Source organism: Sebastes fasciatus, chromosome 21 (assembly GCF_043250625.1).
Source record: "Sebastes fasciatus isolate fSebFas1 chromosome 21, fSebFas1.pri, whole genome shotgun sequence".
Classification (NCBI taxonomy): Eukaryota; Metazoa; Chordata; class Actinopteri; order Perciformes; family Sebastidae; genus Sebastes; species Sebastes fasciatus.
Window position 1 is genome coordinate 2,641,280 of NC_133815.1, and position 23,609 is coordinate 2,664,888.

General features: G+C 43.4%; 1 protein-coding gene across 1 annotated transcript in view; it reads left to right on the forward strand.

The window, feature by feature from the left end:
• Window positions 1-296: 296 nt before the first annotated feature.
• The window catches only part of rnf152 (ring finger protein 152), a 48,062-nt gene continuing 24,749 nt past the window's right edge, over window positions 297-23,609 (forward strand). The window contains exon 1 of the mRNA XM_074621433.1: window positions 297-579. The gene's annotated coding sequence lies outside the window, so the exon portion shown is untranslated. The remainder of the gene's footprint in view (window positions 580-23,609) is intronic.

Genomic DNA, 23,609 nt, shown 5'->3' on the forward strand with positions numbered 1-23,609 from the left:
GGAGAGAGAGAGAGAGAGAGAGGAGAGAGGGGGGGGAGAGAGAGAGTGAGTGGGATGAGAGAGAGAGGGAGAGAGAGAGATGAGAGAGAGGAAGAGAGAGAGAGAGAGAGAGAGACAGAGAGAGAGAGAGAGAGAGAGAGAGAGAGAGAGAGAGAGAGAGAGTGGGAGAGAGAGAGAGAGAGAGAGAGAGAGAGAGAGAGAGAGAGAGAGAGAGAGAGAGAGAGAGTGAGAGAGAGAGAGAGAGAGTGAGAGAGAGAGAGAGAGAGAGAGAGAGTGAGAGAGAGAAGAGAGAGAGAGAGTGGGAGGGCTTTTCTGTGTTTCTCTGGTTTGAATCAGAGGAGGAAGAAAACATCGAGCCACTGAACGAGGAGGAAGCGCATCAACATTTCTGCTGCTGGAGGAGAGCAGACACAGAGACACAGAGAGACAGAGACACAGAGACACAGAGAGACAGAGACACAGAGACACAGAGAGACAGAGACACAGAGACAGAGAGACACACAGACAGACAGACTGAGAGACAGAGAGACAGACAGAGGACAGACTGCTGCTGTTATCCTACAGAGGAACTATCAAAAGGTGAGCTCCACATCCGTCTTTAAAAACATGCTGATTTATTGCATGGAGTCTGGTCTGAGGAAAGTTGTTTCCGATGTGAGGATGTGTCTTTGTTTGTTCCATCAGCTGCATCCCTCTCTTATTTCTCTTTGTCTGCACACTTCTTCTGCATGTGCATTGTGTTCAGTGAGTCGTGCAACACCAAATGCATGATTGAACGCGTTGATTTATGACTGTAGCATTGATTTAATGGAATAACAATGAATGTTTCATGTTTTTATTCCCACTCATTTCCTACTGTGGCTTCACATTTCTCTACAAACATTCATATCTGAATCAATATGTTCCCTTTGTTTCACTATCAGACATGCTTTGTGTTGCTATCTGAGCTCCTTTGTACCTTCACAGTCTATACTGTTATTGACAACCATTGTTACAGTGATTGGTTAAAAACCAATAAAGTAAACTTTTAGATTTATTTCTGCATCCTTAGTGGAGGTTTTTAGAGACACTTTGCCCTCCTTCTTCTATTATCATGTGTTTTTTTTAGTGTAAAGTTGCATTCATCAAAAGCATCTTTCCTGGGAGACACCTCCTGGAGTGATGTGTGTGTGTGTGTGTGTGTGTGTGAGAGGTGATAATGAAATGTAGAAGTGGCTTTGCTCCACCCTCCCTCTCTCTCTTCAGTGTCTTTTCACATGCAGAATGAGCCTGTTGTTTTTGAAATGCTAAGTAAAAGGGTCAGATGATGGGGATTTCCAGTGATTCTTCTTATTACATTTGTGAGTCTTCTTCCTCCATGAATTTGAAAAAACCTTGTAATCCCTCCTGTTTTTTTTTGTGTGCCTGATTTGCTGCTGCTGGAATTCATCCAACATTTCGGATGTGTCAACTCTCACTTAATTCTGGGCTAACTTAATTGCCTGCAGGATTACTGTGTTAGAATGAGACTTTAATGTCAGTTTGATTTCTTGTTCTGCGATGCTGTAAAAACCTTCGCTGCTTGCTTTGTGAGCGGGTTCCTTCTTGTCTGTATTTGTGTGTGTGTGTGTGTTACATCGATGATGGTGACATGCAGTAGATGACAGGTGGGTTATTTATGGGTGTTGTGTACAGCTGTAGGGTATAGATGGCAACTTATATTGTTGTTCTGATTGAATACCTTTGGGGTTCGGCGTGTTTGGACAAAACAAGGACTTTGAAGATAGTGATCATGGTCGGATTAACCTGCGTGGGGGGCCTTGGGACACAAACTATCTACTGGTCCTTTATATATCCCCCACAGTTCAGTCTTTTTATGCTGGAACACTTCTTGATTAGCAGATTTAAAAAGAAAGAAACAATCTGAATGAAGAAATCTTAAGGCTACGTTTTGACACCTATCTCAAGATCAGATAAGAAAGCTTGACCCACTTTAAAGGGGCACTCCGCCCATTTTACACATCAAGATTAACATGCTCGTCATGTGGAGCACTTCTCTGTCTGTGTTTGTTTATTCTGTTGGCTTCGGCTTGGAAACTTTTTAATGAAGGCCTGAGGGCGATGAGTTCAAAGAGACATTTACCACACACGGGGAGGGTGTAACGAAAGATGCTGGTCAGCTGCATTATGGGAATTGTAGGATCTACTTGTGACTAAAATTCAGGATTTCACAGCACATGATGCATCAATTTTGCCTGGTGGAGATCATGCGTTAGGTCGTGTGTGCATCTGTCTGTCTGTCCGCAGCTAATCTCACATACTACTGGACCCATCAACCTGATATTTTTTGTGCTAATTTACGACTGTTTGATCAAGGGCCTCTTGTGGTTGCGGTGATTCACACCTTTTCAAAAAATAATTTTATTGACTGTTTTATACCGTCACCGACTGTTGACTCATCGCTCCTCTTAACCGGCGGGTAGGGGCCGCAAGTCATCAACAACTGCTTCAGTAGCAAAAGGCATTTCCTGCAATTGGCTAGGCTAAAAAACAAGCCCTATCTAGTGTCGTGGCAACTTAAAATTTGTTGTTTTCTACTAAGAGAGAAAGAGGCAACAGAATGCACAACATTTGTCTATCAAACCTAAAGGCCTTTAATGTTTGCACGCATCACATCATTCTTAGTGAATGAGCGCCCTAAAATGAGTTACATACAGCCTTATAAAGTAGTACAGACAATCATCAAACACTCTCTATGCCAGGTGTCAACATCCTCCACAGCAGGGGATCTAAACACAAGGGGAACTAACACATAGTTGAACTGATACCACTGAATCCTTTCTCATGCTCTGACGTGTCTTAAATGCTTACAACATCTGTTTCTTAAAGATTGCAAAACTTTAAGGACAGATTGCATGTAAGTCTTTAATACCACAATTTCCATCACACTAGTCGGTAACAGGCCACATTTTGGTCTTTGCCGTGGCTCAAAAACTGACATCTGTACAAAAGTTTTGCCTCATTTTGAACCGGAGCGTCTGCAGATTAATTCATTATAAACTAAAGTTAGATACGATACCAGATGAATAAATCCCTGTCTTTGTTATCTTTGACACCATCTTGATTGTAAAGGAGCCGGGAGGGACAATAGAGTGAGATTCAACTCTTCTTTTGTTTCTGGAGGTGAGAGGGAGACACACCCGGCGGAGATCTGCCAGTACTGCCCCCCCGATGAATATGCAAATAGGATGCAAATCGGCTCTTTTCACCACAAGTACAGCCGTGAATGTAAATTTTGTTCTGTCTTTATTGACAATGTAGCGCAACAGAATGCCGTAAACAAAGGAATCAATGTCCTTACTATGGTCCGTTCTGTTGTTGGGATATTTTAAAATGACAGTAAAGTAATTTCATTCTTGCCGATGTAACCTGAAGCTAATATGAGAGCTAACGTTAGCCTAAGCGGACATGGCTTCTGTTAGCCTAGCCTCAGGGTGTTCCTCACGTTGGCTGGTTGGTATAGGTTTCTTACTTTGCTTGTGATGGACATTTTCCATTGACAATGATTAGATAATTCAAATTGAATAAGAATCGATAATGAATATAGAAGTTTTTGTAGGTTTTCAGTGGAGTTTATGCTTTTCATTCCTGTATCTTTAATCCAGTTTGAAAGAGTTGCATCATTACTGTCAGTATGTGCACGGTGTTTACTGTGTTTGTGAAGTGAACAGGGATCAGAGTTGGTGACTCACGAGGAGACGATGTAGTAAAAATTACAAACACATGTTGCAGGAACAATAAACAACTAGAAGAAGGATGCAAGAAGACAAATAGTTCAGTCAGTGTCATTCAGACTTCTTCTATTAGAGAACTAATCCACACATCAAACTAATGCATGGACGTTTACATTCCTGCATTTTTGTTAAAGTTCACATTCACACCGGCTGAGTATATCATCTAAACAACCCGTCACATGAATTCATAAGTTGCTTGTTTATTGGACAGAGTTGTGGTAACTTGTCAACCTGCCAGTTTAGAGAGTTTGGCAGCGGGAGACGGGCAGTCAGACAAATCCGATTGCACTCTGCACTTCTAAGTGAAACGTGATGGATTTCACCGGGCACATTAGTGTGTTTGTACAGTTTGAGATTAAGAACTCGCCGAGAGAAGAAGCTGGATTTCACCCATAAAAGCTGTTCATGTCTGTTATCGCTCCTCTCACAGACTAATTTAAAAGCTGCTGAGGCATTTCACTAAAACATTGTGCTCTTTGTTTTAAAGAAATATGTAGAACAACGTGAGACGGAGCAAAGGTCTGGAGCCGCAAAGAGAACAGTTATCTCAGTTATTCAAATGCATCAGTTGGTTTAATTGCTCAAGTTGTTGGAACAAGATAAGGAACTGGAACATACGTAAAATGAAAAAGCACTTTCATTGGTATGTGTGTATGAATATATAGGTGTGGTCAACATATCATGAATACCTGTAGAAAGTAATACAGACAGAAAGCCCTGCAACATATCTAATATCTTTGTAATATAAATGAAGCCCCAGATTATGCAGATTTCTCGGATTCAGCTGTTGCAGCCAGTGCGACTAAATCTCCGGAGGAATATGTCGCCTCATATCACCGACACTTACCAATATTTACTTGGCTTTATCTAACAGCTGCCTGATACCTTGTGCAGCGAGCAGCCGCAGGGAATGAAGGTAAACATTGCTTTTGAGTTTGCAGAGACACGGAGCTTCAGACACGTTCACAGCTTTGAATTTGTCCTTAGGAGCTTAACTTGTCCTGGCATCTTATTCCAGCCTCTCTTTTTTACTTTGGAGGGGCGTGAGATATTTGAAATGTGATGCTGGGAGTTTGGCATCTGAAAAGGTTGCAGCTTTATTCTGCGTCAAATTGAAACAGGCACCATATTTTTTTTTTTAGTCCCTTGCAGGTTTGGGATCAGTCTTTGCATTTGTGAAAACCTTGGTGATTGTTATGTTTTCAAATAAGTTGAATGGTGTCATGTAAGTAGGGCTGGGTACTGCCGTAAAAAAAACTATTTAGAGGCATATACCGAACGTGCTGTCTAAAGAATGCCCTTAAAACCCGAATAATTTCGGCATATCCAACATGTCTTAATCAGAAAATGCTCCATTCAGGCCTAATTCAGAATATCCAAACGGAGTATGACCCGTATCAAATTCACAATGTTGTCCAATAATAGTGGAATATTAGCGTGCATGTAAACGTAGTCAATGTTTTGCCAACAGCTCTATAGCCTACAGTATGTTATGGAGAATGAGATAGACTAGAGCACAGCTGGTTTAACCGGCTTTACCCTCAAAAATAGTGATTGAAAGTGGTGGTGTTCTGCAGTGCTAGCAGCCTCTGGCCTCCTCCGTGCATCACCTAAATAAATATGACAAGATGTTCATTAACTAGATCAATGATTTCATGTTAGCCTCAGATTGAATGTGTCGAGCTGATGCTGATGTCGGCTGATGGAGGATTCACCGCCCGCAGGATGAGACGACGTTCTCCATCAACACGTATTCCTGCCCTCCTCTCGTTGTTTCCGTACCGTCTCCGGGGACCTCCGGTCCAGCTCTGTGTCCCCCCCTCCCATACATCATTTCACACTTTCCATTTTCCAAAACTGCACCTTCGCTGTCTCCTCCATTAATTTCTCCTCTCCCAAGACAGTTGGCAGGTCCGCTTCCACCTTTCCCTCTGCTTCATTTGCATCTTGGCTCCACACGGCTGCCCAAGTGTTTTCTGGGAGTCAGGTGGCTAATTGGTTCCCATCTGTTGGGAGAAAGAGGCCTTTACGGGATCTTGGGTAATTTGTGTCAGGAGTTTTACCATATTGATTTAGTTTGTTTCCCTCCCTGCTCTGAGTTCACACACTGTTCTCTTTCTGTTTTCTTCATATTGGTGCAGCAGATGAACTCTGGGATGTAACTTTGACATCCTCTGTGTCTTTCAATTTAGACGTTTGTTGCACTGTTGCAATATGTTTCACACAAAATGCATGATTTAGTTTTCATCCTGTTGCTCTCTCGGTTGTTGTGATGCAAGAGGAGGGACAGAAATGTAGAAATCTGTTTTTATTTTGCAGCCACTTGTATTCTGAGCGTCAGCGTCTCCGCTACATCTCCTCACTTTGCTCTTCTTTGATCACACAGCGTGCACTTCCTGCCGTGCTAATCCGAGGTTTTAATTTCACAATCGCTTATCTGAGTTGCCTTCTGCGTACAGATAAAGGTTCAGAGGAGGAAGTGGCCAGGTCTAGAGAGTGCCTACAGCAAACCAAAAACAGGAAGTGACAGGAAACACCGAGACGCTTGTCTCAGACAGACATGAGAAGGACATGTTTGTTTGTTGACGTCTGTGCTACCTGAAGAAAACAAACGATTTCACTCAGCAGAGACGGTTGGCTCTCGTCCACACTGCACGTTACTGCACCTATTTAACATTCAGCACCAACAGAGAACTCTGTGTTTGGTCTCTGAGGAAGGCCATTTATGAAGCTCGTTGATGGTATCTGGTGTTTGCATGTTTTTACTTTATGAGTGTGACACTTTGAACATCAAATATAAGCACTTTATTGAACCAAACACCTCAAGATCTCTTTCCTCCTTTTGGAGGGATATTTGCAACAGAATGAGTTAAATGTTTTTATTTTATTGAAATAAGATAACAAGGAATTCATTTCCCCCCCGGATGGATTAATCCATTAATCGTACTGAAAAAAGTCCGCCCCAGTTTCTCAAAGTCCAAGGTTAAATGTCTTGTCTTTTCAGTCCAAAAAAAGCAAATAAAGACATTCAGTTTCATATGATATAAAACAGAGAAAAGCAGGAAATCTCCATATTTGAGAGGCTGGAAACGGCATTTACTGCCATTTTTACATGAGAAATTACTGTAACGATTAATCGACTATCAAAATATTTGGCGATTATTAAATAATACATTGATTATGAGGAGATATTGACACACAAAATAATTTGATAAATGATCAGTAGTCATGTAGATATGATCACCAAACATGCATTTAGGGATGCATTTAGATTTTGCTGTATTCATATTTAAAGAGCTCTCCATTTTAATACCTCTGCTGCTTTAAGTACCTTTTTTTTTGTCGGGTATTTCATTTGCCTGATTAGCAGCGAAACATACGTTTGTGTCAACAATACATATAAAAATTATATATACTTTTGAAAATCACTTTTAAGTGCTGAAACAGATGACTGTACAGTAAACTAAATTTTATATCCAAAAGAATTAAGATGGTTGCAGTCCCAGGTTTCCATTAGTCTCGTTATCATGATATATATATTGATGTATATTTGAGCTCTTGCTCATTGAGACAAGCGCGCTTCCTCCGAGCTCTCCACTGTGACCTTCACCTCTCCTCCTCTTCATCTCTCTGTGCATTTTTATTCATAATGTTTTGTCACATGATCCCTCTGAGAGAGAGAGAGAGTTGTCGGTGATGAATCAATTTCAATTTCTTTTTTTGAGAGCTTCCTGACAATCGACGGGGCGCCGGCGGCGTTGACCTTCTGTAATGAGGTACGGTCTCCATATCTGCAAGTGGGGGGTTCCTCCTCAGCAGAAGGAGAGGCCGACTGAAATACAGGCCGGCATTGCTCGGCTAAATTTAATTTGCCATAAAAAAAAGAGAGAGAAGAGGAAGAGATGAGAAGAGGATGTGTTTTAAAGTGGCAATTGAGGGAAGATGATAGAAGTAACTGGCGGCGTTTAGACCTCCAAGGTTATCCCACAAACTGAGACGCTCTCAGAGAATTGCATTGTTATTTAAAGCACTTATTGTGTTCTTAGTTTCCTGATATTTTGGATTGTCTGCAGCAGGCCTGGGAGCCGATACCGCTGTGTTTCTCTGACACTCCATTTGTTTAGCCGCTCTATCTAAAATGAGGCTTGCGTGCATACAAACAGGCATATTGATACACCCGCTGACTCGTCCATCTATCCTTACCGACGGTATTTAAAGCCGTGAACCTGTGGCATCTGGCTCCGCTTGCTTCTCCTCCTGCCCGGGATTCCTGAGAAGGATCCAATTTGAATCAATCACCGTCTCCCCGGTGTTCCCGTTGTTTGTGTGCGTGTCTCCTCTGATGATAGATGCCGTTATTTCCGCTCGCAGGATGGATTGTAAACGGTGACGAATGGTGAAGGCTAATGCATCCTCTGTTGTCGGAGGGAAATCATTTACCTTTGCGTTCACAATCCATTAAGTCAATGAGAAGAAGAAAAGTTGGATCCGCAGAGGTGGTTTCACTCCGAACATGACACTGACAGAATACATCTGCAGTCTACACATAATACATGTGACTTTAGGGACATGAACTCATGTTTCAAAGTGCCAAATCTGTTCAAATGAGTCTGTCGGAGAGACATGCAGCCGCTAATGCCAGTATAGTTCCACCTGTGGTTTTCCTGCTTTGACATGTCAAAACATCTGCTTCTTCTTGTCATGTTAGTTTCTTCAGTGCATTACAACACTCACAAAACACAATAGAATTAGATGTTGAGTAAAGGCTCCAGCGTCATTGCACGAGTGCACAATTACGTAAAAGACCTTGCTGAAGGCCTCTTGAAATCAGTAGAGTCTGTGGACGTGCAGCTGTGTGCGGCACGTTATCGGTGATTACATCATTGTGTGTTATGCAGTCGCTATTCCTTCAAAACACAACTGCAAGAAGAAAGAGACACACAGATGGGCACGTTTTCCTTTAACATGATGCTCCAGTGTTCCTCATGTATACCCAGATAATAGAGATGTAATAGAGATAACAGCAGCTCTCTCCATCTGCAGTGAATAAATACCTCACTGGATGTTTTTGTGCACGTGTGCAGAGGAGTGTGCATGAAGCATGTTCCAGCCTTCAGGATGAAGGTCTCTGCTCCTCTGAGTCACCTGCAGCCTGGTGTCAGACATGCGTCATTGGGTCGTACGTCCCCCCGAGGACGGACGGACCTGCAAGGTGCCATCACACCTCAGTACTCTGGTTCCTAATAGTGTTTTTATGTTACTCTGACACACCTGAAAACCCTTCGACCTCAGTGACAATGACGTCTCCTCCAGGGATTCAGAGGGATCAGACCTGGAGAGGAGCTTTACTTTCAATTCAAATCACAGCTCCCTGATTTCAAACTGCAGATGGATCCGTGTGGAAATGTAATTTACAGTCATTAAGAACACAAAACCTTCATTTTCCAACGCCAAATTCACACCGAGGCTCGCTGCAATAGTTTAATTTTATGCGGCTGGGAGTCGTGTTCATGTGTTTCAGGCTGGAATAAATTCTCCGTAGCAGAGGTCAACATGTCACAGGAGTCACAGGATCTGTTTACTGATTGGCTACGGGTCCTCTCTGGCCGCACTTGGCTGCGAAATGTTTCCCAACTTTTAGTTTGTCCGAGCTTCGCTGCAGAATCAAACGGCCGCAGCTCGCTGAGCTCAGGAGTGACCGCCGCAGCTTTTCATAGACATTGCAAGACCACCTGCCGCACTTCGCCGCTGCTCTGTTGTGAAGACCAATCTGACAGTTTCTCACACAAAAGCACCACTTTAAATCTTGTGTTTACCAGAGATGTGCTCATCTAGAAATAAGTCATTTGGTATGAAAAAAGCATTTCAATAAGACTTATTATTCAAACTGGGCTTCATCTTCATCACATGAAAGAAAACCCTCCAGAATTTAACATTTTAAATACATTTTTTGTCAGAACATGGCTGAGGTGCAAATGAATTTGCCCATGCAGGGGAATACTACATCCACACATAATTTACTGTAGTTTATAAAACATAGTGTAATGTAAGAAAGACAAATCACAGCCACTAAACACGTCAGGGTCATTATGGTTAGAATACTAATCATGAAGCCACAGACGTGACGTCTTCTCCTTTTTAGAGGCGCTAATAAATGTTGTTTTCCGTTCACGGACCTCGTGTGTAATTGGGTTGTTGTTTTTTTTTACGAGAGAGCAAAGACCAGAGGAGACTCTTTAACTTTGATAATTGTTGTTATTAACCCGCGAATAAGGAGCTTTTAATTTGACAAGGGCGTGGCGCGCGACTCGCCAAATGACCCAGATATGATTGACGAGCTGGATTTGTTTATGGTCGATTTACGGCGCAACGTCGTAAATGTTTGCATGATGATCCAGTGTTGGTTGTTTATGTGAAGCTTTTGATCAGATGCCAGTGGGATGCTGGACCTGGGGGGGTGATGGATGTGTGGTATTATAGATGGATGAGCTTGTGTAACATCATTGAGCTGTGAAGGTCCAGAGTACGTAACCCTCCCAGCACAGCGCAGTGAATGATGTATTGACAGAGCCATACAAGACCCCTGGGAGTCGTTTACAGGTGACACAACTCCGCACCTGACCTCTTCACCTTTTAACAAACTACATCCAACAGACTCTGAATCTACCCACCGCTCGCCTCCGGTTGAAGCGACGCCTGTCACGTGACCACCCAGATTAAAGCATGACAGATTATAACCGTCCATCCTCTGATTTCCCGCTTCCTCCCGAGTATTCAGCGCCGTCTGCTCGCTCGCTCGTCATGCAGTCGCGCGGTCGGCATCAGCCAGACACCTGACCCACTTTCCTTTTTATTCCAACATCTGGGGCTGTCTGCCTCCGCCGGCTCGCACATGCCTTCATTATTTATCACGGGGACATGACACAGTCTCTGACAACCGCTCTTCATGAAAGCATCATGAGGAAAAAGCTGCAGCATATGGCGACCTAATGATTGTACGGAGGCTATGAAAGATAAATCCACTGTTGTTATTTGTTTCTGTCCTTTCTTTTTTGCCGGCCAGGTAAGCAGATATCTTCCTGCGTCTGCCCACAGCCATCGGCGTCTAATTTTACTCTCAGATTTGAGTTGGGGATTGAATTTGAAACCTTGGCTTGCAGTGGTGGCTTGGTTGAGCGGTGTATTTTTTAAATTCCAGGACCTGGCAGGCCGGGCGCCCGCGGGAGGAGAGTTGTTAATATGGTTGTTATCCCGGGAGGAGAAGGTCTTTGTTAAAATGTATTTCTTTCAGGGTGACCTCCCCTTTTGAACCCGGCGGAGCTTGTTTTGGGACCTTCTGTGGAAGCGGCTGCATGCTGTGTTATGTCTGTAGGGTAGAGGAGTCACAACACACGCCTGCCGTGATTGAGATTTTATTTTCCCCGCCTCCCTTTTTTTTCCCTCTGATACACAAGGACACAACCCCCTAAAGGAAATGCAGTTTGATGGGACTTTGGCAATGAGCTGCAAATCAGGAGGGAGAGAAGAAGGATGAGTGATCAAGGGAAGGAGGAGAGATAAAAGCGAGACAGCATGGGGCTCAGAGGCAGATGAGCAGCAGGGGAGATTATCTGATTTCTAACCACGCTGGAGGCACAGCGGTGCGTCTGGCTGTCCAACACTTTGCTGCTTTGGTAAAGTTAAATATCTCAACAACTATGGCTGGATTGAGAGTTCGTGGTTCCCAGAGGATGCATCCTAATGACTTTAGTGAGCTCCTGAAGGTTTATTTAGCGCTACGAGCAGGTTCCACTACAGGTCATGACAGGAACTGCTCGTCTTCAGCCACGACTGAACTTCCATGTCTGCTTGCTTTATCCACACCTGATAAATACAACAAAAGTAGGGTTTGTAGTCGATCAAGAGTTGTTGCCTTCCAGCTCTTAATTGGCTAAACTGATCCAGCTAATCAGAGGAAAGTAGAGCGGAGCAAACGTGCTACAGTTTTAAGTATCTTTCAGATCTGTTAATCTCTGAACCTAAAGTAACTTCTGTTCTTAAGTAACGCAACTTCCGTTATTTTAACCCAAACCACGATCTGTCTTTAACCTGACCACGAGTTTTGTTACCTAAACCTAACCAAGCTGTGTCCTGCGAAGACAGAAGTTTATTTTGAAAAGACTGTATGCATGTGACGATCGGAAATTGCCACGTGTTGCTGGACATTCGTAGGAACGATATCAAGATGAAGATGAAGATACGTCGGCATGTTACATGGTGCACATTTCCTCTCTCTTCCACTCCTCCTCTCCTCGTCCACTCCTTCACATTTCGATTCAGATCTCAGTGTGTCGCTCCATCCATTCACACACCGTAATAAAGACGTACTGCCGTTTGGATTTACCACTGCTCGCTCTGCTCAGCGCTGCCAATGAGCCTGTCCTCGTAGCCAAATTTATATGCTTGGCAGCCGCTCCTCAGATCATTGTTGGACGTAAAACGAGCCATGGATGGTGAGGACGGAGGGGATGGATGGATGGATGGATGGATGGAGGGAGAGGGAGGGTGTTGAAATTAATAATTTCCATCTTCATCCAGAAAGGATGCCGTTCTGAGACGGGATGTCGTGATTAGATTTCATGTGTGATTTTCTATTGATTGTGATAGACTAGTCTGTCACATATAACACAGGATCACGCCCTTTTCTTATGCAATCCACACACTAAAACTACTTTTCTGTATTATACAGTAAAAAAGGGAATATATATCTGCGACTTTCACACATGCTCCTCAGAAGATAACTAAAGTAATATCATCCTGGCCACCAGGGAGTCTGCAGCAGCATCCCATTTACTTCATCCATCACAAATCCTCCGCTGGGGCTCTAATGTGTCTCTACTGCCACGGGGAAGCGCTTCACTGCCTCCGTCACCACTACCCCTCTTTATTCTTTTAGCTTTCACCTGTTTTTAAAGTCTGAATCAGCGGCGCTCACACAAACAGGATGACAAACTGGGCCAGCCAGCCTTTCCCTTCTGCTACATTAGGCGTCTCGGTGTCTGTGTGTCTCCATGGCAGCCGGCGAGGCTTCGCCCAGCACCTTGCCAGCGGGGAGGTCGACGGTCACATGCGGTGCAGCGGGATCATCTGACCCCTTTTGACACACACACATTAACACACAAACACACACACGCAGAGAGCTGAGGAATGCGGCGATGGCAGTAAATATTTCATATTTTTCTTCTTTTTTAAAATAGCAGATAATCATTTTATTTTTATTTATCTGTAAAGATATAGGCCCTCTCTCCCTCTCTCTATATGTATATTTAATATATATATATATATATATTCATATTTTAACTTTTTTATAAATGTATAAATAGGTAAATAAGCATAGAAAACATTTTGTTAAAAATGAGTTTTTCCTCAGCTGCATAGCATATTTGACTTGTCTGAAATTAAAATGTTATATACACCGATCAGCCATAACATTATGACCACCTGCCTAATATTGAGTAGGTCCCCCTTTTGCCTCCAACCCGTGGAGGCATGGACTCCACTAGACCTCTGAAGGTCTGCTGTGGTATCTGGCACCAAGCCGTCAGTAGCAGATCCTTTAAGTCCTGTATGTTGCGTGTTTGAGCCTCCATGGATCAGACTTGTTCCTCCAGCACATCCCACAGATGCTCGATCGGATTGAGATCTGGAGAATTTGGAGGCCGAGTCAACACCTTGAACTCGTTGCCATCTACATGATGTAAAAGAAAACGTGATTCATCAGACCAGGCCACCTTCTTCCATCGCTCCGTGGTCCAGTTCTGATGCTCACGTGCCCATTGTAGGCGCTTTCAGTGGTGGACACGGGTCAGCATGGTGCACCCTGACCGGTCTGCAGCTACGAAGCCCCATACGCAACAAACTACTCCTCACTGTGTGTTCTGACACCTTTCTATCAGAACCAGAATTAACTTGTTCAGCAGTTTGAGCTCCAGTAGCTCTTCTATTGGATCGGACAACACGAGCCAGCCTTCGCTCACCACGTGCATCAATGAGCCTCGGGTCTGACCCTGTTGCCGGGTCACCGGTTCTCCTTCCTTGGACCACTGCAGACCGGGAACATCCCACAAGAGCTGCAGTTCTGGAGATGCTCTGACTCAGTCGTCTAGCCAGCACTATCTGGCCCTTGTCAAAGTCGCTCACATCCTTACGCTGGCACATTTTTTCTGCTTCGAACACAAAGTTCAAAATGTTCACTTGCTGTCTGATATATCCCCCCCACTGCCAGGAGCCATGGTAACGAGATAATCAATGTTATTCACCTCACCTGTCAGTGGTCTTAATGTTATGGCTGATCGGTGTATATGTATATGTATATGTATTCAACCGCTGTAGGAGGTAGTGAAGCTTTCATCTTTTTATTTCTATTTTTATTTTACAAGCTGGCAGATAAGTAAATTCAGTTGACTTGTACTGAAATGGTCGATTAAAAGAAGATCAACTTTAATTTGACCCCCCCGAAAAAAGCTTTCAATTGCATCTCATGGTCTTCCTCTCTCAGGTGCTGAGTTGTCATGGCGATGTCTTATTTGTCACGATCCACTAGCTTTTTATCTGGTGTTTTTCAACCACGTCCCACAGTGAATACAGCTGGCTCAGTTATCCTCACATGCACTAAGTATGGGATAACAGGTGGTTGTGTGTGTGTATAAAGACATGTGATGACTACTGAGCCATCTCCATGACAACCAAGCGACCTGCACCTGCTGACAAAGACCTCGATCTTGAGAATTATGTACTTATTTGTTAAACTACTAGAATAGACTTTCACTCTCAATATCAACTGTAACATTTAGCCATTAAAGGCCTTTACAGACCGGCAGCATGTCTTTTTTTTCATGCGATGAATTTGCACGTCCAAACTGTTGTTTTTGTCACGAGTACTTAACCTCACAACGTGAATATTATGCAACGAAAAAGCAACGAGGTTGATTTTTTGAGGTAGCTTTCTCACCGCAAATAAGTAAGTTGTGCAGAAGACGCTGAGTTGCATCTATATTTATGAAACAACATAACAACTAAATTGTATTACTCCTTTCAACCTTGACGAAGAGCGCAGAGCAGATCCACACCTTCCGTTTCTTACCTTTCACAATAAAAGCCCTAGATATATAATATTCGCAGGTGTCGTGTAAAAGCCTTTAAGGTGGTTAAAGTTTCATTTTTTTAAGTTGTACAAGATCAAATACAATCATTTATGTATGTATTGTAGGATGAGACATTTCCAGTTAGGTGGAGCACCTTGAGGTCATTGGCAAATTATTTATTTTCAGAGAGACGTATAGTTTCTGACTGTGTGCGTCTGTGTTTTATGCTTTCTGTGAACCACTTTGGTTCATTTGAAATGAGAATGAAACTGTGCTGTAACAGCGTTTGCTGAGCTGTAATAAATCCAACTTTTCGATAATGGAAACGCTGCACATTAGCAGCGGCCCTCAGCGGCGTTTTAAGCACAACAAATACTCACTTCAACACATTTAAGTGGCGGAGGATTGCAATTCCCCTCTGTATTCTTGTATTGGTTGTGTAGTGAAGCATCAAAGGAGGCATGTCAAACACATCAGGTGCCCCCCCCCCGTTCTGCTCCAGACCCCCGTTACTGGGACAGCCGATTGTTTTCCTACTTCTGAGCATGTTTCCTCACAATTTGAATTAATTGGATTGTAAATTGATCCTACTTTGGAGCTGGAAGCCGCAGCTTTGGCTGCATACAACAGTTTAATCTGAATACTAAATGTTATTAAAAGCCTCCCCTGCCTTGCCTGTGTAGGACAGTGTGTACCTGGTAATGAGAAAAAAGCCCCCAGGGCCTATTGCATTCATTGTGCACCAGCATGGTATAATTCAGTAATTAATTGCCTTAGTGCCTGGATGGCTCTGTAATGGTTTGAAGATAAACAATATGACTGCTGTACTTGTCTTTCCATCTGAAAAGGTAAGCAGGAGGACGTGCAGTTCAAACAGTAATGTTTTTATAATGAATTGATAAGAGCTTCATGGTTATGCAGAGGCACATGTTCCCGTTTCATATATATTCATTTTGGAATAAATTGAAGTTGAACTTGTGAGGAAGAATAGCGGGCCTGCAAAGGATTATTATTTTCATCAGTTAAAGGAACAGTGCGTTGCATTTAGGGGGATCTATTGGCAGAAATGGATTTTCTTTAGTGTATAGTCATAATTACAATACTTCTCTCTTGATTTATTACCTCCGTAAACATTGTAAACATGAGTTTATGGTCTTAATCGCTAGTTTCAAGTCTTCTTCAATACAGCATGATGTTCATTTAGTAAATTATGGTCCCATTTAGAGTCAAATAGACCATAAAGCAGGGGATGCTTTAGGGCGGGGCTACCTTGTGATTGACAGGTCGTTACCATGGCATTGTCCGGTGTTGGAGTTGTCCGTGTTTTTGTCTTACAACTTTAACCCTTTCACAGTGTGTTTTCACTAATTGTAACATTTTGGTCGCCTAAAAATGTCTCATTCAGCGTTCGGTTGTGCTTGTACTGCATGCACTTTGTTGCATTTTGCTTTTAACTGATGCACCTACTTTTCCACCTCGGCATGTGTGTAAAAAGCTCCACCCTCTCGTGTCACTTCTGGTTGCAAAAAAACAAGATGCCGACGGACAAAATGCCGAACACAATTCTTCAAAACTGTAGTCCACAATCGCAAACCAATGGGTGACATCAGGGTGACTACATCCACTTCTTATATACACTCAATGGTTTCTATAGTAGCCCAGAACGGACAAACACTGGAGACTAGATGCTGCCAAAGCCTACATATTGGCCCTTTAAGGTCAGTTACTTTTTTGAGTAATCAATTAATCTTTAAAATGCTCTTAACAAGTTCCTACAGCCCAACAGTCTTTAAAAGTCCAAAACGTCCAAAACCCAAACATCTCACATCTCCAGCGATGCCCAGAGAACTCACCAGTGTTTCTGTTTTTGCTGCTGTTTACATTCCATAAATACTCTACAGGAATGCACGACTGCTTTTGTTTTGTCATGTTGTTTTTCTTATGCAACACGAGTGGACGAGGCTACAACCACATTTTGTTGTGCAACCCTGTGATGCAGAATGACAGTAAATGATCCTTGAATCCTTGAATATACAACAGAAGAAAAGGCAAATTCTTCCATTCAAGAAGGTGGAACCAGTAATGATTGCCAAGAACCAGTAATTACTAAACCTGTTTAATCAACACGATGTCTACAAGTTGTCTCAAACCTCTTATTGCCGGTATTTCCACTAACTATGGAAGCACAGGAACTAAACTAAAAACTCCCTTTTGCATGTTTTTGTTGGAGTTTCTTGATGACAGAACACAAAACAAGTTGTTTTTGTGCAGTTACTGTTGCACGCCTCTGATGTTTGAATGGACGTAATGAATTAAAAACATACAGATGACAATACATACATCGGTCTACATCAAATGCAAACAAGAGGAAATGCAAAATGCAAAAAAGAGACAGCATCTGAACACTCTTTATCTTTTTCTCTTTTAAACTAACTGGGAAGTCAACGGCATAACTTAGTTTTAAACTCAGTAGCAATCAATAGAAATGTCCAAAGCTTGTTCTAATATTGATGTTATAGTGCCACTCAGTGTTTTTGTGTCTGACTCTCGTTCAGCACTGAAAACTCTGCACCAATAGTTTCTGGGCCATGAGGAAGTACGACACACACAGCAGGTAGTTGTTTTTTTGGCGCCTGGAACTATGGCTGAACTTATTATGGCTAAATTTAGTCCCAGGTTCATCCGGTTCCTGAGCCCGGAAAAGGGCTGATGCTCCGTTTTCATGTCTTGTAGAAGTTTTAGAGGTAAAACCATTCAGTATGATTGAAAAGATTAGAGAAAAGTCTGAAAGTATACATGCCTTGTAGCCGAACTGTTTTTTTTATTTCCTAGTTTGTTCATCATCTCGCGACCTTGTGACACCTCGAGTCTGACCTTCATGTCCAGCATCCATTCTCCATCTCTGATAACTTTAACTTTCATTTTCTTTACTCTAATGCCAACAACTAAGTGTTGCAGTTTTAGATAACTCATTTTGAATTTAAACTCACACCCAGCACTTCGCTATTCTGCGTACGGCGCCTCTGCTTCTCATCTCGCAGCGCTCTGCTTTTACAGCCGAGGCTCGGAGGAAAAGCGCAGACGCTCCTCACAATGTAGATGACAGGATAAAAAGTGGCGGAGAATGAATGAGGAAGGGGGGAAGCGGGGAAGCAAAAAGAATGGAGGGAGTGATAGAAGGAGAAAGGAAAAGGCCAGGGAGGGAAGGGAGGATAAGACATGTCTCCCTTGTCTTGACATTTCTCTCCGTCTCTCCTGGGACTGAATACCCCGATATAAATGTTCCAACTGATGATGGAGTGGGACAGGAGGAGGAAGAGGAGGAGGAAGAGGAGGAGGAGGAGGAGGAGGAGGAGGAGATGGGGGCGGGGAGTGTTTGATGTGTATTAGTTATTACGCGCAGCAGAGTCGGCCTATAATTTGGTTTCAGGTTGATGTAATTAAAGGCTCCGGGCCTCAGCAGTTTTCTCCGGGCTAATTTGTTTAGGAAGCGCTGATTCCCCCCCCCCCCACTCCGCCGGCAGCCGGTGACGATAGCGATATACACCGACTCTGCTGACTGCTGTTGCCGGTGGTCATGGCAACAGGAGGGCCCACAGGTGTCCGTCCTGGTATCTGTGTCGAGCTAGCTGCTCCCTCAGAGATCTGCATTTACATCCAGCGCTTTGCACCTGCAGGTGATGAGAAGAAGTTCACCGGTGTGTTGTGCCAAATGAGACACCTCGCTCTGAGGAAGAGGCATCTTTTAACGGGGCTCCGGTCAGGATATTTGGGTCCGTTCGCTGGAAGCAGTAGTATTTATTGTTTATCTATTCTTAACAACGTTGTATATTAAGTATTAGAATTAAGGCAACATGTTCCTCTCTCTCTAGCATGTTTTACATCATCTGATCTGCTCTTCTGATCGGCCTTTATAGAGACCACCGATCAAACTATTTAGAGTGAATATCAGCCTATAGCGGTCCGTGGATGATCGATCGGCGCACCCTTAAACCTTTCAACCACCTTTACACCTGGTATTAACCATCTGGTGTGAACTGTGTCTGGAGAAGGAAACATGAATAGCTTAGAGCCTAAACTCCCCATAAAACCACAAATGTTTGTGTTTACATCTCTGTTAGTGTACAGATTCATCAAATAAGATACTACATGTTATAATTAGTGAGCTTTAGAGGCTAACTGTTTCCCCCTACTTCCAGTCTTTATGCTAAGCTACGCTAATTGCCTTCTGGCTCTATCTTTGTACTTAACGCTCAGATATGAGAGTGGTACGCATCTTCTCATCTAACTCCCAGCAAGAAAGTGAATAAGCATATTTATACTTATAGTTAGAAGTTAACACTAGCAAGCTTCTCTACTGGCTCTGATTTAGAACGGCAACTAACCATTATTTTCAGTATTGATTAATATAAATTACCTTCTTGACTAATCGATGAATCGTTTGATCAATAAACTGTCAACAAATAGTGAAAAATAATTTCCAAAACACAAAGATATTCAGTTTTTAATGAGGTAAAACTGAGAAATGCAGCAAATCCTCATATCGGAGAAGCTGGATCCAGATGAAGGAACTATCTGATAAGTTGCCCTTGAAGAATACATATCTCTGTATGAGCATTTCAAATGATTTATGTAACATTGAAGTGTATTTGGAAACCTCGTAGAAGGCAAGTATAAAGTTAGAGTGGGCACAGCTTTGAGAGTTATAGATCCATGTTGAAACCCGGTGTAAATGATCAGATAACGTATCCATGCACAGGATAAAACCACAAGAAAATATCTGGTGGAACAAAACTTTTCTGCAGAAGGCGAGATATGAAAATGCAGCCAGTTTATCAGCTTAAATCACAGAATGAGGCCGAACAGCGAGCGTTTCATTCATCCCCACTAACTGAGTCAACATGGATTCCCTCCAAATTAAATCCTGGCACGTGTCACGAACACTTCCTCGCTCACAGGAAAGTCTGAATTAAAGGAGTTTGTGAGTGTCTCCGTCCAGAGATTCCGTTCAGATGTGTTGCCTCGGTGCTTCTTTTTGGTTCAAAGCCTCCCAGTTTGGACGTGAGCGTGCTGCGGTCGCTTTTACTTGATGTCATCTTGCAATGATTTCTGGGTGTTGATGTTTCTTAAAAGTTACCTCTCCTCGCTAGAGAGCCTGGAGCTGGCGATGTGTGAAGTTCAGGTTTAAAGGCGATGACAAGATGATGCCACTTGTTAAAGCCTAAATTCCCTGTGTTTAAATTTTCCTTTTCCTTAAAATGTAAAGTTTTGGGAAATGAACTTGATTTCTTTTTGAACGTCTGAGATGCTGAAAGTCTGAGATTATAACCGTGCAATTTCCCAATTCTTACCGGCGCAGTTTGGTTATTTCACGATCATTTTCTAAGGTGCCCTTTTGGAATCGCTGCCATTACCTCTCTTATAATTTAACCACTTTGAAGCATTAAGTCTTGACAGTTCTGCGGCGCCACACCGCAGCTTTTGGGATTGGTTTTCTCTCCGCGAGGCGTTTGATGAAAAGGAAAAGCTTTATCTGCATCCAGAGGCCAAACCTCGGTGGGTCCGTGGACTGATCCCAGCAGCTCGGCTTCCTCCCAGACAGCCGATGATAATCTGTCCACTCCTCGGGTGACCGGAGTGAAAGCACGAGCTGGCTGTCGGATCAAACAAACCTTCCTCCCCTTGCATTCCCTCCCCACATTTCTTGGAAAATAAATAATTTTTCAGCTTTGTTGCCAAAAATCTTCATGGTCATAACCAGGACAGGTGCAGTTTTCATTTTGTGAGCTGCAGGTTTGGTAATCACAGAATCTGTAGGTGGCATCAACGGAGTTTTCTTGATCTTTAAGAGGAAATGAGCATCTTTTTCTGTGCTTTTTCTGTATTTGAAATCCCACTGGCAGGAATTTAAAGGAGTGTATCTACAGGATGTGCACACTTGGCCTCAAAATGAGTGTTTGCATCTCCCTTGGCTGTGTTTACTTAATACCGGACTAGGCAGGATCTTCATGCATAATTATGCCCAATTAGATTAAACTGAATCCCACACTAGGACTGCAGAAGGAAAGACGGTTCCAGTCTTCCTGTTTGTTGGAATTAAATTCTGGACATCACCACAGGAAGGGGTGTTATTGAGAGAGCTGGATCACCGATGTTAATCCATCAGTGTTGCTTGGTTTTAAGTGATTATAGACTCCCAATCTGTTATCTGGAGCCACTACTATACAATGCAGAACAGTGTTTCCTCCTTTTTCTTTTTTAAAAGCTTGATATATGTGGTTCTTTTCCGGCGTTTCATATCTTAATGGAGCTGGTCACAGTCCTCGGGCGCTGGTGTGTCTCGTACTGTCAGCTTGTCTGTTGGCCTGTTGATTGAAACATGCCCGGAGTCTGACTCTGCTGCCTGGCTGACGACACACGATGCCAAGCGGCTGATTTATGACCTCTGTAGCACACTGACGCTCCTGCTGTGAAACTCTTCTCCCATCTGCTTCCTTTTTGCACAGGGGAGTCGCTGTATTTCTTTCGACGTTGACCCTGTAAAACTGGATTTGTTGTCTTGATGCTGGAGGCTGTTTGCATGGCTCTTCATTGACTGCCTCCCATTCTTTGTTCGTCTGCTCCTTTTTTTTTTTACGACCAACTCATCGGATGTCACCGGCATTGATTAACTCGGCGCTCCTCATCAGAGCTTGTTATCCTGTCAATTTTCTCACCAACTGTTCGAGTCATTAACATTTAGGTTACCGTGCAAAATGCTCCGCCAGGTGTTACTGTAGCTCGTCTCGCTCACCGGAGTCCATCCACACCTGTGCTGCTGTCAGAGAACAGAGACGGATGAGTAAATATGATGAAACCAAAAACACTCTCAAGTCTGTGTTATTTCTTCGGGCAGCTGTGAGAGATTATTTATTTAAGCCGAGATGAAAAAAAGCTCTTAAAAGTAAACCAAACAGCTGTAACCGTCAGTGTCTATTTGAGGCTCTGCAGACGAATATCGATGTATCTGTGACGTTTTAAAGCCTGGAGTGTGAGTTTACACTCGACACCGCTTCAGGCAGAAACTCAAAATTTGGCTTCAGTTGTGGAGCCGAACGAGGCAGAGGAAGTGGCAAACCACCGTGGCTGAGAGTGATAGACAGAGACAGCTGTCAATCAAACCAACACGGCACCAAACATAGATCTCTTTCAGCCTGAATGTATACGTCATGCAACTGTAACCGTCAAAGTCACCAACGCCGCCGTGTCGCAAGCGGCTCTCCTCCGCCGAGAAAAGGTATTTGGTGTAGCTCTACTGTCGTCCCGATGGAAACAGTAGGGCTTATGGTTTATAGGTGACGCGCTGTACAGTGCCAGAAACATGTTGAGACTAGAACGGCACTCGGAGAGCGCAGACTTCCGCCAAGGTGCGTGACTTTAAAAACAGATCACAGCTCACAGCTGGCGGTACCGTTAGGTGGTCGGCTTGTTATTAACGCGGTGTGTTTCCGTGTAACGTATCGGCGAATGCCTCTCTCATTCAGAAGCCTTGTTATGTCGGTATAACGTTACACTACGTTGTCTCTCATCTCGTCATCTACCGCCTTTTTTCTTTCTCACCGCGGACGGACAGCAGCTCCCGCCGCACCTCGATGTCTCGCCACACATCCACACACACGTATCTCTCCGCTCTCTGAAGGAGGCAGAGTCACGCGTCATCAACGCGCCATCAACGCGTCATCAGTTACACTGTGCATGTGTTATACCCAGAGGTCTTAATGCTCAGGCTGGTCGGAATACTTAAAAATATTCCTGAATCCTGATCATGATCCGGATCGCCACCAAAACCTAATGGATTGTTCATTGTGCCACACCCACCCCTCCAAAAAAGATTTCATTCAAATCCATCGCAGACTTTTGGAGTAATCCTGCTAACAGACAGACAGACAAACCACCACCGGCCCTTGGCCTTCAAGGAGGTAATAACGAAGAGGAAAAAAATAGGTGTGAAAAATTGGCATAAATTGGGAGAAATATGGGAGAATTGTGACCTTGGGAGGAAACCGGGAAGGGCGATGAAAAATGTGAGTCTCCCGGGAAAATTGGGACGGATGGCAAGTATGCATGTCATGATGACAAATGCCGGTTCGGCTGGTTTGCATAAAATCAAACCGGAAATCGACCCAAAGATATTCAATTTGCGATGATATAAAACAGAGAAAAGGAGCGAATCCTCTCATTAAAGGAGCTGCAACCAGAAAATGTTTTGCTCGAAAACGTTGCCGACTGTCTTAACTGATTAATAAAGTAATCATTTGAGACGTGGTCGGGTCTGTGATGAGATTACTCCGACAGCTACTGTAATGAATGTACCTGACACAATGGCTCCGTGTCACAGTGTGTAGGAGGAAGTGCTTCATTAAATCGATTTGCATAACATGTTTCCTGACTTGTGCAGGAGGGAGGACGGCGTGTCCTTTTTGTCTCGATGCTTCTTTAATGTCGGCTACATGTTGTTGACCACTACAATAACACCTCTCGCTGTCAGCCGCGGGTCTGACGGCTCCGTGGAAACCAATTGCTTTCTGTTTTTACCTCCGGCTTTTCTATCAGCTGAGCAGAATCTGCTCCGAGAGGGAACACCGTGAGGCTTTTCATTAGAGGTGCAGCTTGAAAGCATGTGTAGAGGGCTGTCGGGGATCTTTGCTTGAACACAGGTCCTTCACATGTTCGG